The sequence below is a fragment of the Schistocerca nitens genome, chromosome 10, assembly GCF_023898315.1.
Source record: "Schistocerca nitens isolate TAMUIC-IGC-003100 chromosome 10, iqSchNite1.1, whole genome shotgun sequence".
Taxonomy (NCBI): domain Eukaryota; kingdom Metazoa; phylum Arthropoda; class Insecta; order Orthoptera; family Acrididae; genus Schistocerca; species Schistocerca nitens.
Window position 1 is genome coordinate 215,158,826 of NC_064623.1, and position 16,135 is coordinate 215,174,960.

At 40.8% G+C, this 16,135-nt stretch overlaps 1 non-coding gene and 1 pseudogene across 1 annotated transcript; one reads left to right on the plus strand and one right to left on the minus strand.

The window, feature by feature from the left end:
• The window catches only part of LOC126210411 (tubulin alpha-1 chain-like), a 300,344-nt pseudogene that overhangs the window by 271,557 nt on the left and 12,652 nt on the right, over positions 1–16,135 (minus strand).
• Trnaa-agc (transfer RNA alanine (anticodon AGC)) lies at positions 6,006–6,078 on the plus strand. The gene has a single exon. It is a non-coding gene; the product is annotated as a tRNA-Ala (tRNA).

A 16,135-nucleotide genomic window follows, 5' to 3' on the forward strand; every position in this document is an offset into this window, starting at 1 on the left:
GGCCGCTCCTTCAGCAAGGTCTGAGCAGGCTCACGGGGGGAGGGGTTTATTAGTTATTGGGAGCTCCAACGTTAGGCGGGTGATGGAGCCCCTTAGGGAAATAGCAGAAAGGTCGGGGAAGAAGGCCAGTGTTCACTCTGTCTGCTTGCCGGGGGGTCTCATCCGAGATGTGGAGGAGGCTCTGCCGGTGGCGATAGAGAGCACTGGGTGCACCCAACTGCAAATTGTTGCTCATGTCGGCACCAATGACTCCTGCCGTCTGGGTTCAGAGGTCATCCTCAGTTCCTACAGGCGGTTGGCGGAATTGGTGAAGGCGGAAAGCCTCGCTCGTGGGGTGGAATCAGAGCTAACTATTTGTAGTATCGTTCCCAGAACCGATCGCGGTCCTCTGGTTTGGAGCCGAGTGGAATGCGAAAACCAGAGGCTCAGACAATTCTGCGGATATCTGGGGTGCAAATTTCTCGACCTCCGCTATCGGGTGGAGAAATGTAGGGTCCCCCTGAATAGGTCAGGCGTGCACTACACGCCGGAAGCGGCTACAAGGGTAGCGAAGTACTTGTGGAGTGCACATGGGTGTTTCTTAGGTTAGAGAATTCCCTCCCTATGCCCGACAAGATGCCTCCTGAGACGCGGCTAAGTAGGAGTAGGCAAAATGCAACAGGGAATAACAATATTAATGTGCTAATAGTAAACTGCAGGAGCATCTATAGAAAGGTCCCAGAACTGCTCTCATTAATAAACGGTCATAACGCCCATATAGTACTAGGGACAGAAAGTTTGCTGAAACCAGATGTAAACAGTAATGAAATCCTAAACTCAGATTGGAATGTATACCGCAGAGACAGGCTGGACAGTGAAGGGGGAGGCGTGTTTATAGTGATAAGAAGTGCAATAGTATCGAAGGAAATTGACGGAGATCCGAAATGTGAAATGATTTGGGTGAAGGTCACGGTTAAAGCAGGCTCAGACGTGGTAAGTGGATGTGTCTATAGGCCCCCTGGCTCAGCAGCTGTTGGTGGCTGAGCACCTGAAGGATAATTTGGAAAATATTTAGAGTAGATTTCCCCACCATGTTATAGTTCTGGGTGGAGATTTTAATTTGCCGGATATAGACTGGGAGCCTGAAACGTTCATAATGGGTGGCAGGGACAAAGAATCCAGTGAAATTTTTTTAAGTGCTTTATCTGAAAACTACCTTGTGCAGTTAAACAGATAACCAACTCGTGGCGATAACATATTAGACCTTCTGGTGACAAACAGACCCGAACTATTTGAAACAGTTAACGAAGAACAGGGAATCAGCGATCATAAAGTGGTTACGGCATCGATGGTTTCAGCCGTAAATAGAAATATTAAAAAAGGTAGGAAGATTTTTCTGTTTAGCAAAAGTGACAAAAAGCAGAGTACCTGACGGCTCAACACAAAAGTTTTGTCTCAAGTACAGATAGTGTTGAGGATCAGTGGACAAAGTTCAAAACCATCATACAATATGCATTAGATGAGTATGTGCCAAGCAAGATCGTAAGAGATGGAAAAGAGCCACCGTGGTACAACAACCGAGTTAGAAAACTGCTGCGGAAGCAAAGGGAACTTCACAGCAAACATAAACATAGCCAAAGCCTTGCATGCAAACAAAAATTACGCGAAGTGAAATGTAGTGTGAGGAGGGCTATGCGAGAGGCGTTCAATGAATTCGAAAGTAAAGTTCTGTGTACTGACTTGGCAAAAAATCCTAAGAAATTTTGGTCTTATGTCAAAGCGGTAGGTGGATCAAAACAAAATTTCCAGACACTCTGTGACTAAAATGGTACTGAAACAGAGGATGACAGACTAAAGGCCGAAATACTAAACGTCTTTTTCCAAAGCTGTTTCACAGAGGAAGACTGCACTGTAGTTCCTTCTCTAGATTTTCGTACAGATGACAAAATGGTAGATATCGAAATAGATGACAGAGGGATAGAGAAACAATTAAAATCGCTCATAAGAGGAAAGGCCGCTGGACCTGATGGGATACCAGTTCGATTTTACACAGAGTACGCGAAGGAACTTGCCCCCCTTCTTGCAGCGGTGTACCGTAGGTCTCTAGAAGAGCGTAGCATTCCAAAGGATTGGAAAAGGGCACAGGTCATCCCTGTTTTCAAGAAGGGACGTCGAACAGATGTGTAGAACTATAGACCTATATCTCTAACGTCGATCAGTTGTAGAATTTTGGAACACGTATTGTGTTCGAGTATAATGACTTTTCTGGAGACTAGAAATCTACTCTGTAGGAATCAGCATGGGTTTCGAAAAAGACGGTTGTGTGAAACCCAGCTCGCGCTATTCATCCACGAGACTCGGAGGGCCATAGACACGGGTTCACAGGTAGATGCCGTGTTTCTTGACTCATGCAAGGCGTTTGATACAGTTCCCCACAGTCGTTTAATGAACAAAGTAAGAGCATATGGACTATCAGACCAATTGTGTGATTGGATTGAGGAGTTCCTAGATAACAGAACGCAGCATGTCATTCTCAATGGAGAGAAGTCTTCCGAAGTAAGAGTGATTTCAGGTGTGCCACAGGGGAGTGTCATAAGACCATTGCTATTCACAATATACATAAATGACCTTGTGGATGACATCGGAAGTTCACTGAGGCTTTTTGCAGATGATGCTGTGGTGTATCGAGAGGTTGTAACAATGGAAAATTGTACTGAAATGCAGGAGGATCTGCAGTGAATTGACGCATGGTGCAGGGAATGGCAATTGAATCTCAATGTAGACAAGTGTAATGTGCTGTGAATACATAGAATACACAGTTAATTCCATAAATTATCTGGGAGTACGCATTAGGAGTGATTTAAAATGGAATGATCATATAAAGTTGATCGTCGGTAAAGCAGATGCCAGACTGAGATTCATTGGAAGAATCCTAAGGAAATGCAATCTGAAAACAAAGGAAGTAGGGTACAGTATGCTTGTTCATCCACTACTTGAATACTGCTCAGCAGTGTGGGATCCGTACCAGATAGGGTTGATAGAAGAGATAGAGAAGATCCAACGGAGAGCAGCACACTTCGTTACAGGATCATTTAGTAATCGCAAAAGCATTACGGAGATGATAGATAAACTCCAGTGGAAAACTATGCAGGAGAGACGCTCAGTAGCTTGGTACGGGCTTTTGTTGAAGTTTCGAGAACATACTTTCACCAAAGATTCAAGCAGTATATTGCTCCCTCCTACGTATATCTCACGAAGAGTCCATGAGGATAAAATCAGAGAGATTAGAGCCCACACAGAAGCATACTGACAATCCTTCTTTCCACGAACAATACGAGTCTGGAATAGAAGGGAGAACTGATAGAGGTACTAAGGGTACCCTCCGCCACACACTGTCAGGTGGCTTGCGGAATATGGATGTAGATGTAGATAGTATTTGTTGCTGCAAAATATCATCATTGCTAGCAAACTGGTTAACATATGACAGCGAGCTCTACTTAGCCTATGGCATCCTCAAAAAGTTTTTATATATGCTTCGAGGTAGACATTTCACTGTTATTGTGAACCACAAGCTACTCATTTTCACCTACCATCAGAATCCAGGCAATTCATCACTGCACTAGTAGTGGGATTAGGACTTCATGGCACAGTTCACTCCAGAAATTTAACATGTTTATGGTAAACAGAATGGATGAGCAAATGCTCTGTCTCTCACTGATGCCATTGCAAAGGGAATTGGCTGACACTCAAGCAGGACACAATGAACCGAAGGCTTCCTGCCCAGGCTTCTTCATATCCCATACTAAAATGTAGCACTGTATTGCAAAATGCCAAATTCACAAGTGCATCTGTTCATATCAAATGTACTTGCTCCAGCAAGCAATCTTGCTGTCTACAGCTCCTCCTGTACAGGATTATAGTCTGCAACATGATTATTAATAAAGGCATTTGTTTGGCCATATATCAAGAAGGACTGCAAGGCATTTGTCCACTAGTGCAACAAAATAACGTGTCACATTGTGATTCTGCTCAGTACTTCCACCCCACTGACTCAGAGATTTGAGTGTATACATGTTGACATCATTGGATGTTAATGACTATCAGAAGGATATAAACACAGCCTTGGCCAGCAGTTTCTCTCATTGGCTTGAGGCCTACCAGTGACAGATTCATTAGGAGCAATTGTAGCCACAATCTTATTCCATAAAAATACCTCGTAAACCACATCTCCTCTGATTTGTCTAAATATTATGACTCACAGATATAAATACTACATAACTCAAATGTACATATTAAAAGGAACTTTACTTTGATAGTGAAGAGACATTTAAAAGGGGTCCATTTAAAGAAAATTCTTTGTTTGAAGTGTTAAATAAAAATCATTTGAGAAAATTAGTGGTATCCATAATTTGTGATTGATATACTTCACAGGAATAGCCAGCAGTTGCAGCTTGTGCCTGTTAATGTGTAACTTGATTCATTTCATGTTCCTAAAGGCTGTTCTTCATGATGAGATTTATCCAATGTGATCTGTGAATAAATGAGTGAATATTTGTCTGCTGACCTTGTTTTCTCTCCATTTTTGCTCATTCGTCTGGCCTGTTCTCTTCTCACAGGAATCTGCAGGAGAGATAGATGCAGCAGCAGTGGATAGCGAAGTGGATATCAAGGAAAAACCAGTAAGTAATACGAATACAAATACTCATTGAAGCTTCTCACTGACACATTGCTTTTCATGTAGCCATTGTGGCAATAAAGTCAGTGCATTGCTTTCCTAAAAACACACACACACACACACACACACACACACACACACACACAGAGAGAGAGAGAGAGAGAGAGAGAGAGAGAGAGAGAGAGAGAGAGAGAGAGAGAGATTGATTTTCGCGGCAGACTATATTGTATTGGGGTACTGCAGTGTGTGTGTGTTTTCTGTGCTAGTTATCTCTGAATAAGATCCTTGTCCCAAAGTTTAGCAATGTTGTTAGCCTTCTTTATGTGCCTATTGATCAGTCAACACTGCAACTGTATGCCGAGTTGTTACTTTTACCCCTTCCTTTATTTTGTTCCGCACAGAACTTTTCATTATTGTATTTGTACCACCACATGGCTCCGTTTCATCCTATTACCTCATTTCATCTGTCCTCCTACGCTGTACTGTGTTCCATATGTGTTTTGCCCTCTCTCCTAATGCCCATCTGTATGTCTCACTTTGGTTTGTACCTCCACAGTTGTTACACTCATGTCTTCCCGCCTGTCACTAGTGCATCTGTGCTTGATTTTGTGGTATGCTGTAGCTCTGGTCGCAGCCACTCCTCCTGCAGCACCCACTATCACCTACTGACCTCACTGCCAGATTACAGTCAAACATTTTCTAACAAGTTACCTCATTTTATTCTGTAATCCGTCCACCCCTTTTCCAAAGACTGTTCTTGTCATTATGTCACGTGATATCTGTTGTCATTTCCTTACCTCCAGGAGTCCTAGTCCCACAAAGCATGCGGGAGAACTTCTTTGCCATTTGAAAGTTAGGAGACGTACTGGCAGAAGTGAATCTGCGAGTGTGGATTGTCAGCCGTGGTTGAATACTAGGCAGAAATGCTAACCGTCACACCACCACAGCACTATGGTTAACACTGCTGCACAAACTACCAAAGCTGAGTGCCCTTCCCAACACAAACTTCAGTTCATATCTGATGCTTATTTTCCCTTACATTGTCGCTACTGTCAGGGCTCTCTGGCATTTGCATAGCACCCCAGCATTGGACGTAATGGGAACGTCCTGTACCAGACGTGATCTTATAGATTTTATATTTTGCCCTGAGACGTGTAAATCTCTTCTTTATCTATACAATTATAAGGTCGCCTATGGTACAGGACTTTCCCATTACGTCCAATGCTGTGGTACTATTCCAATGCTGGAGAGCCCTGGCAGTAGTGACAGTGTAAGGGAAAATATGCAGAAGATGTTTGTGTTGAGGAGGGCACTCAGTTTGGATAGTTTGTGCAGCAATGTTAATTATAGTGCTGTGGTGGTGTAATGGTTAGCATTTCTGCCTAGCAAGCAAGAGGACCTGGGTTTGAGACCCAGCTGCAACACAAATTTTAATTCATGCTTGAATAGTTCAACTGTAAGAGCACTTGTCTGCGATAAGAGAGGCACCCGGTTCAAGTCTCCCAATAAGTTTCAAATCTGTTGTTGTTTTTGTTGTTGTCTCCATCATCATCATCATCATCATCATCATCATCATCATCATCATCATCATCATCTTCAGTCCTAAGAATAATTTGATGTGGTTCTCCATGCTAGTCTATCCTGTTCAAGCCTCATCATCTCTGAGTAACTGCTTCAACCTATATACAAGATGTGATCAAAAGGTAACACGAATTTTTGTTTTCTTAAAGAACCTTTATTTATTCATCAACATCAACTTTGTCCCCTTCAGAGCAATCTCCCTCAGATATAATGCACTTTTGCTGGGCATTTTTCCCAGCCTTTGAAGCACTTCTGAAATTTATTTTTCATTATTGTATTCAGCTTTTCAGCAATTCTGTTTTTATTACATCAATGGTGGCAAAATGATGTCCTTTCATAGTTCTATTCAGCCTCAGAAATAGAAAGAACTCACAGGGGGCCATTCCTGTTTAATACAGTGGCCGAGGCAACGTAACAGTTTTGTTTTGTTTTGTCAAAAAATAACAGGAGCATTACTATCATGCAATTTCCACGTTTCACTACAGTTGTGGTCATTTTCTTTGGAGTGCTTCATGCAAACTGTGCACGACTCCCAAGTAGTATTCCTTATTGACTGGTACAACCATAAGGCAGGAACTCATGATGCCCTATGCCATTATAATTGAAGAAAACGGTGAGATGAACCTTCACATCTGATCGAACTTGATTTTTTTCGGTCTTGACTCTTCAGAAAGTTTCCATCGGGACAATTGGGCCTTGGTTTCATCATACCTGTATACCCATGTTTTGTCACCTATTATAGCTTCATTTAGAAGCACTGGATCATTGTGAACTTCATTCAGCAATCCCTGAGTGATTCAACAATTTTGATGCTACATGTTTCATACCTAAAGCATCTAAAAAAAATTGCTTGGCATCAGCCAGAGGATATGCTGACATCTTCAGCAACCTTTCTGATGGAGATTACCCAGAACCAATTCTTTACTTTTTCCACTCTGTCATCAGTAACTGTTGTGCTAGGATGTCTTTGGCAGTCATCTTCTTCAGTGCCTTCTCAATGTTCTTTGAAATGTTTATACCACTCTTAAACTCTTGTCTTACTCAAAGTAGATTCGCCAAAAGCCACAGTCAACATTTTGAATGTTACACTGCTCTTTATTCCACTATTCTAGCAAAATTTAATGGAAATTCTTTGCTCAGTCTTTTTGCAAAGTAAAAATTCACCAAGCACTTGAAAACACATATAACCTTTTCGACTGTCAACAGTAAACTAAATAATTGAAACATCTGAAAAGATAAATGTACATCAGGAACATATGCACCAACAATATAAAAAGAAATAAATTTGAAAATTGGGTTTTTAAAGCCTGCGAAATTAAAAATTTCGCATTACTTTGTGATCACATCGGGTGTCAATCTACTTACTGTATTCATCCCTTGGCCTACCTTTGTGATCCCCCCCCCCTCTCCCCCCCCTCCCCCTTCGCCCTTCTCCACCCCCATTACACACAAACAGTACCTTCCAGTACCAAACTGACAGTTCCTTGATGCACCAGGATGTGTCCTGTCAGTTGATCCCTTCTTTTAATGTTGTGCCAGAAGGTTCTTTTTTCAGCAGTTTGCTTCCATACCTTTTTGTTTGTTATTCAAACTAGCCATCTAATCTTCAGCATTCTTCTTTAGCTCCATGTTTCAAAAGCTTCTATTCTCATCTTGTCTGAACCGCTTATTGTCCAAGTTTCAGTTCTGTACTAAAATAAACTTGCCCACATCTAAATTTGTATTAGATTTAGATTAGATTTTTATTAGTTTTTTTTCCAGAAATGCTGCTCATGCTATAGCTTGTCTCCGTTTTATATCCTTTCTACTTTGACCATTGTCAGCAATTATGCTGCCCAAATAGCAAAACTTACTAACTATTCTTAGTTTCTCATTTTCTAAGCTTATTCTCTCAGCATTTCCTGATTTAATTTATCTATATTCCATTAACCTTCTTTTACTTTTGTCGATATTTATTTTACAACCTCCTTTCAAGACACTGCCCATCTGTTCAGTTGCTCTTCCAAGTTCTTTGCTTTCTCTGACAGAGTTACAATGTCATCAACAAACCTCTTGAGTGTCTTATCCCTGAAATTTACTTCTCTTTCCAAACTTACCTTTGTTTCTGTAACTGCTTGCTATGCTCACAGATCGAATAACATTGGGATAGGCTACAAGTATGTAATACTCCCTTCTCAACCACTCTTTCTCCTCCATATCATTCAACTCTTACAGTTGCCGTCTGGTTTCTGTCAAATTGTAGAAAATCTTTTGCTCTCTGGGTTTAATCCCTGTTGCTTTCAGAATTGGAAAGAGTGTTCAGTCAACAATGGCAAAAGCTTTCTCTAAATCTACAAAATCTGTAAGTGTAGGTTTTCTTTTCTTCAACTACATGCTAGGATAAGCCATAACGTTAGCATTGCCTTCCGTGATCCTACATTTCTAATGAACCCAAACTGATCTTCTCCAAGGGTGGCTTCTTCCATTCTTCTGTAAATATTTCATGTCAGTATTTTGCCACCACAACTTATTTGAACTGAAAGTTCAGTAACATTCACACTTGTCATCACCTGCTTTCTTTGGTGTACAAAGAAGGTCTGAGACTACTTAGCCTGTCTCATAGATCGTGCACACCAGGTGGACCTGTTTTGTCATTGCTGGCTCCCCTACAGATCTTAATAATTCTGAGTGAATGTTGTCTACTTCAAAGACCTTATTTTGCCTGAGATCTTTCAGCACTGTGCTAAATTCTTCTCACAGTATCGTATCTCCTAACTCACATTTATCTACTTCCTCTCTCCATTCTGTTACTGGGTAGTTATAATTTAACTTTCCCTATTTAACTAATTACTGTATGAGGACCAAACATGGTAGCATTAATGTTGAGGACATGGGGAATAGAAATAATGCAGAATCAATTAAACTGAAACACATTTAATGTGCTGCTAAGGTGCATGAAACCATTACATACTGTTACCATTATTGCTACAAAAGGGGCTCAATATGGCACCCATCAGTGTCCAGAAGAGTCTGAAAGTGCAGGATTGCATTCTCCACAACAGAGTGAAGGTGTTTGAAGGAATGCTGGCTACCTCTCTTGACATGCTGCACTTCAGATCAGCACACGTGTGAATGTTCCCCTGGTAAACCCTGACCTTCAGGCAGCGCCACAACCACAGATCACGGGGAGGGAGCTCAGGTGATCGTGCCGACCGAGCATTTGGAAACGATCGGCTGATAATTCAATAGTTTCTATACGTGTTTCGGAGAAGCAGGTGTGCTTCGAGAGCGATGTGCAGTGGGGCCCCATCTTGCATGAAAACTGTTGAGTTCAGTGTGTCTCTCTCCTGCAGGGTGGATATGAAATACTGGCAGAACACATCACAGTAACACTGGCCAGTCACACTGCACATCTTTGGACCTTGAGTGCCAACCTGTTCAATAAAGAATGGGCCAATGATGAACATAGTCATGAAGCTACACATACGGCGACAAATTCACCGTACAGAGGAACTTCGTGCAATGCGACTGGAGGTGAAGATCCCCAATTCTGTGTGTCCTGCCCACCCATAACAGAAAAATAAGCTTCATCTGTCCATAGGACGGTCCAGGGCCTATCTTCATCAATGTCAATCCTTGCAAGAAAGTGAAGTGCGAAGTCAACATGTCATTATGCGTCCTACGGTGCAAGCTGCTGTACGGTATGGATCTTGTGCAGATACTATTTGAAAATGTTTCAAAGCACCTTTTGTACAGTGGTCTGCAGTGACTCAGGACCGGGAATTGCGCACAGCGTTGTCTTCCGTAGCAACAGAGATTTCATCGAGCACCTGTGGTCGTTGTCGGCCTCTTCCCAGAGTGACGCCCAGTTCTCTAGTTGATTCAAACTTCATCGTGCAGGTGGAGAAAGAGGACCCCACCATAATCCTTTCAGCCAGCAATAATCTCAAAGTGCAGCTGCAGCATTACTGTTGTTTTGATAATATAGTTTCACAAATAATGCCCTGCTCTTTTTGTCCAAGCTCATGTTGACACGTCAACAAGTGCACTGCGACTGGTCAGGTGTGTTGGACTATGAATCAGATGGTTGATAATGGCACCAAGTGGCCATAGGTAGAACTGGACGGTGGCGTTATGTAGCATGGAAATCGTGCATCCCATACTCTGGACATTAATGCTACCAAGTTTGGTACTCGTACAGTATTAGTTTCCATGGTTTTCTTTTGTTCTTCAGTCTTCTGACAGGTTTGATTTGGCCCACCATGAATTCCTATTCTGTGCCAACCTCTTCAACACAGAGTAGCACATCCTCAATTATTGCTGGATGTATTCCAGTCTCTGTCTTCCTCTACAGTTTTTGCCCTCTACAGCTCCCCTAGTGCCAGGGAAGTCATTCCATCATGTCTTAACACTCTGCCATCCGGCGACACCACAGTGGTGTCGTGAGCATAGTATCGCGCAGTGGCCAGCGATATCACTTTTGTATCTTTTGCATTCTGTTGGTGTTTTGTTTAGATAACAATAAGTTACACATGTCAACGAGTTTTTTGTTTTGTTTTTGTAAGTACTTGTGCCCTTTCATCATGGCAGATGAAAGAGACAATATGATTAATTATGATGAATGCATGGAGCAAAACTTGGAGGTTGTCAGTACATTGTGTGTGTCTCATCATGATCTGGTTGACAGACTTTCGAGTCTCATAAAGCAACACCAACTAATAGGCCTATGTATTTCCGAAATGAAAACGAAGAAACTGCCACGTACGTCCTAAAAAAAAAAAAAAACTTTATGTGCAACTCTTGTGGAGTTGTGTTACATCTTGGAGACTGTTTTGCTGCGTATCATATGAAAGAAAGATGCTAAGTACCAAAGTCAATGCAAATAAACAAATATATGAAACAAATTTGTGTTTATTTACACATGTATATCTTCGAAATTTCGTGAAAGTAGGGGAGCAGGGTTGAGAACTTACGAGAACTAACGATGATATTAGTCAAACGTAACAATTTATAATTTCTCGATAATGTCTAGAACGACTGGCGACAAACCGAGTAATCCGAATTAGCGCTGCTAGCGCCAAGTGAATAAGTTTGTACGAGATGTGCAGATGGCAAAGTGTTAACAGATGTCTCCTTATCAGTGTTTTCTGCATATTCCTTTCCTCTCCGATTCTATACAGAACCTCCTCTTTCCTTATGTTATCAGCCCACCTAATTTTCAACATTCGTCTGTAGAATCACATCTCAAATGCTTCAATTCTCTTTCATTCCAGTTATCCCGCAGTCCATGTTTCACTACCATACAATGCTGCACTCCAAACGCACATTCTCAGAAATTTCTTCCTCAAATTAAGCCCTATGATTGATACTAGTAGACTTCTCTTGGCCAGGAATGCCCTTTTTGCTAGTGCTAGTCTGCTTTTGATGTCCTCCTTGCTCCATCCATCATTGGTTATTTTATTGCCCAGGCAGCAGAATTCCTTAACTTCATGTACTTCGTGACCATCAATCCAGATGTTAAGCTTCTCGCTGTTCTCATTTCTGTTACTTCTCATTACTCTCGTCTTTCTTCGATTTGCTCTCAATCTGTATTCTCCTCATTAGATTGTTCATTCCATTCAGCGGCTAATGTTATTCTTCTTCACTTTCACTCAGGATAGCAATTTCATCAGCAAATTGAATCATTGATATCCTTTCACCTTGAATTTTAATTCCACTCCTAAACTGTTCTTTTATTTCCACCATTGCTTCTTCAATGTCCTGATTGAATAGTAGGGGCAAAAGACTACATCCCTGTTTCACAGCCTTTTTAATCTGAGCACTTCGTTCTTGGTCGTCGTCTCTTATAATTCTCTCTTGGCTGTTGTACATATTGTATATTACCCATCTCTCGCTATAGCTTACCCCAATTTTTCTCAGAATTTCAAACACCTTGCACCGTATTACATTGTCGAGTGCTTTTTCCAGGTCAAAAAATCCTATGAAGGTGTCTTGATTTTGCTTTAGTCTTGCTTCCATTACCAGCTGCAATGTCAGAATTGCCTCTCTCATGCCTTTATCTTATCCAAAGCCAAACTGATCATCATGTAACATATCCTCAATTTTCTTTTCCATTCTTCAGTTGTCAGCAACTTGGATGCATGAGCTGTCAAGCTGATTGTGGGATAATTCTTGCACTTGTCAGCTCTTGCAATCTTCGGGATTGTGTGGATGATAAAGACTGCTGGCTCTTACAGTACCACTTCATAACATGTAATACAGACTGTGACATAAATCTAAGTACTGAGTGCTTTGACAGTCATTTTCCAATAATAATGTTCTCATTATTTACCAATAAAATGGTGTAAGAGGGTCGGCTTGGTGAAGCAAGGCTGTATTTTAATTGTTTGGAGGAACATTGATCTTAAGTTTTCCAAAGTGCTTTTAAATTCTGATTCTAATACTGGATCCTCTATCTCTTGTAAATCGACTCCTGTTTCTTCTTCACATTAGAAACATCTTCCCCCTCATAGAGGCTTTCTATGTATTCTTTTCACCTATCAACTCTCTCCTCTGCATTTAACAGTGGAATTCCTGTTGCACTCTTTATGTTACCATACTTGCTTTTAATGTCACCAAAGGCTGTTTTGACTTTCTTGTATGCTGAGTCTGTCCTTCCAGCATTCCCTTCTTTTTTTTGTTTCTTCACATTTTTCATGCATCCATTTCGTCTTAGGTTCCCTGCACTTCCTATTTATTTCATTCCGCAGTGACTTGTATTTCTGTATTCCTGAGTTTCCCAGAACATTTTTGTACTTCCTCCTTTCATTGATCAACTGAAGTATTTCCTCTGTTACCCGTGGTTTCTTCACAATTACCTTCTTTGTTCCTATGTTTTTCTTTCTAACTTCATTCCTCTTCAACTGTACCACCTACTGAACTATTCCTTATTGCTGTATGTATAGCCTTAAGAGAACTTCAAGTGTATCTTGTCATTCCTTAGTACTTCCGTATCCCACTTCTTTGCATATTGATTCTTCCTGACTAATGTCTTAAACTTCAGCGTACTCTTCATCACTACTATACTGTGACCCAAGTCTATACCTGCTCCTGGCTACACCTTACAATCCAGTGTCTGATTTTGGAATATCTGTCTGACCATGATGTAGTCTAACTGAAATCTTCCCATATCACACAACCTTTTCGAAGTATACCTCCTCCTCTTGTGATTCTTGAAAAGAGTTTTCACTATTACTAGCTGAAATTAGTCTTTCTCCTCTCTCATTCCTTGTCCCAAGCCCATTTTCTCCTGTAACCTTTTCTTCTACTCCTTCCCTTACAATTGTATTCCAGTCCCCCACGACTATTCGATTTTCATCACCCTTTACATACTGTATTATTTATTATGAATACTTCGTATTCATAATAAATCCTACTCCCTTTACACTATTTTCTGCTGCTGTTAATATTACCCTATACTCATCTGACCAGAAATCCTTGTCTTCTTTCCATTTCTACCATATCTAGATTGAGCCTTTGCATTTCCCTTTTCAGATTTTCTAGTTTCCACACCACATTCAAGCTTCTGACATTTCCACCCCGACTCATAGAATGTTATCCTTTCATTGATTATTCAGTCTTTTTCTCATGGTCACCTCCCCCTTGGCAGTCCCCTCCCGGAGATCCGAATGGGGCACTATTCCAGAACCTTTTTCGAATGGAGAGATCATCATGACACTTTTTCAACTACAGGCCACATGTCATGTGGATATGCGTTACGCGTCTTTAATGCATCTGCATCCTCGTGCTGTTGATCATTGATGATTCTTCCACCTTTAGGGGCAGTTTCCCACCCCTACGACAAGAGTGTGCCCTGAACCTCTGTCCACTCCTCTACCCTCTCTGAAAAGGCTGCTGGAAGAGTGAGGGTGATTTCTTATGCCGGAAGTCTTCAACTGCCAGTGCTGATTATTAATCAAAATTTAAGCAGTGGAGGGATTCAAATCTGGGACCAAAGACATTTTGATTACTAGTCAAAGATGCTGCCCCTAGACCACAGGTCTATATATTATGATGTGTTAAATAGGGAAAGTTTAATTACAAACACTCGGTTTACTCCTACAAATTATTTCCCTTGTATAGCCCTCCTGTATATTGCTTCCACATTTCGGCTTTCCCTTCTGCACTTACAAGGAAACATCACCAACTTGACCCCATATTCTAAGGAGAAAAAAGCAGACTTTAAGATATTTCCCCCAGCAGTTAATCCCATGCAGCACCCTACAGGGTGTGATTCTGACAGTATGCTGTTACTACCTTCTGAAAATAAAGCTTGAAAAGTTTTTCGTGCACCGGTTATGTGTCATTTGCTCCACCCCACTGCAGCTGCTTAATGCCTGAGCATGAAGTGGTGTACAACAGAGCGACAGCCAGAGCCCTTCTGTTCACAGGATGTTGAAGGGGGAGGTGGACAAATCTGTCCCTCACGTTTTGAAATCTTTTCAAGAACACATTATTTTACATGAAAAGAGTATGTAATATGTAAAATTCTCGCACAATTGTATCTCTTGAGACATTCTGGTCATGAAACCGTACTTTCTCAAACACTGTCTTTGGAGGAACATCCTTAAGGGGACATTATATGCCCTATGCCACCAATATGAAATTATCAAATTTTGTGACCCATTATCTTGGAAACTTTTCAAGACATCAACTTACAATTTTCCATAATTATTGAATGCACCTTTCTAGATACACTGAAGTAGAGGTATTACTAAAATTGTATTGTGGGGCATGTTATCCATTTCTTTTTTTCAGACACTCAATTTTTGACAGAATTTTGTAAATAGATGAACATAAAAACAAAACAACTCAGGATATTTTAATTATTCTAGTTCCATATGTGTTGAATCTCACACTTGGCATGCTGTGAAAAGTTCATATCTCTACCATCAGTACTTTCTTAGAAAATGGGTCATTTATTGCCAAAAATGTAGTTCAGAGATACTGGGGTATAAACTTTTTTGATTGCAATTTCTTATACAGACTTACATTTCTGCATCTTATATGCACTAGAATTGGCCTGGCCCATAGTCTGTGTCTTCTTCAGTGTCACAACAGCCCAGTGCTTGCCTCCTCCTTTTCTTTCTTGCTTCTTTCTTCATTTGCTGAGCAGCTAACTCTGCTTCACGTACACGAAGCTCATCCTTTAGCTGTATTCTGTCCAAATCTTACCCCTAACTTCTCAAGAACCGTAAGTCTTTCATAGTTCCCACCATTAAAAGTTATTACAGCATCAGACAGTGCTAAGTTTAGAGTCATAAGGCCAACAAACACAGCACCACACAACATTATTGCAAGACTCATTCACATTCTGGATCTTCTCATGTAAACACTTCTTTAGTAGCTTAGGATTTGCCAAATCTCTGTAAATAGGTTTGATTGCCATAATATCATTACTTTTACCACTGTCATCCATTCCTAAAGTTACTTTCCTTTTTTGATGCACTAGGGGCTGGGGTCACTTCAGAAACATTATCGTGGTTTCCTTCACTGTTAGCACACGTATTTTCAAGTACTTCAGAAGAAAATGAAGGTCTCACTTATCTGTTATCTGCAAATTTGTGTTTCTTGAAGTTACTTTTACACTTAGTCATTTTATTTACATATAAAAAGCAATAGAAGTTAGCATACTACATAAATAGCTGATAATCACACTACTTTCAAGAGAAACTTGTATCAGAAACAAAGGACTGATTTGTTTATTCGTAATGCCAACTTTAGAGACATAGCAGAAGGCACGAAACAAAGCAATTCACAGCTTTCTAGACTGTGTAGTTCCCAAGATATGACTTCTCAACTGTGGCAGTATATGCGTAGCCGCAAAATTTGATTGTCACACGTCAACATTCAAAATATTGTTTGAAGGTCTCACAATGGTCT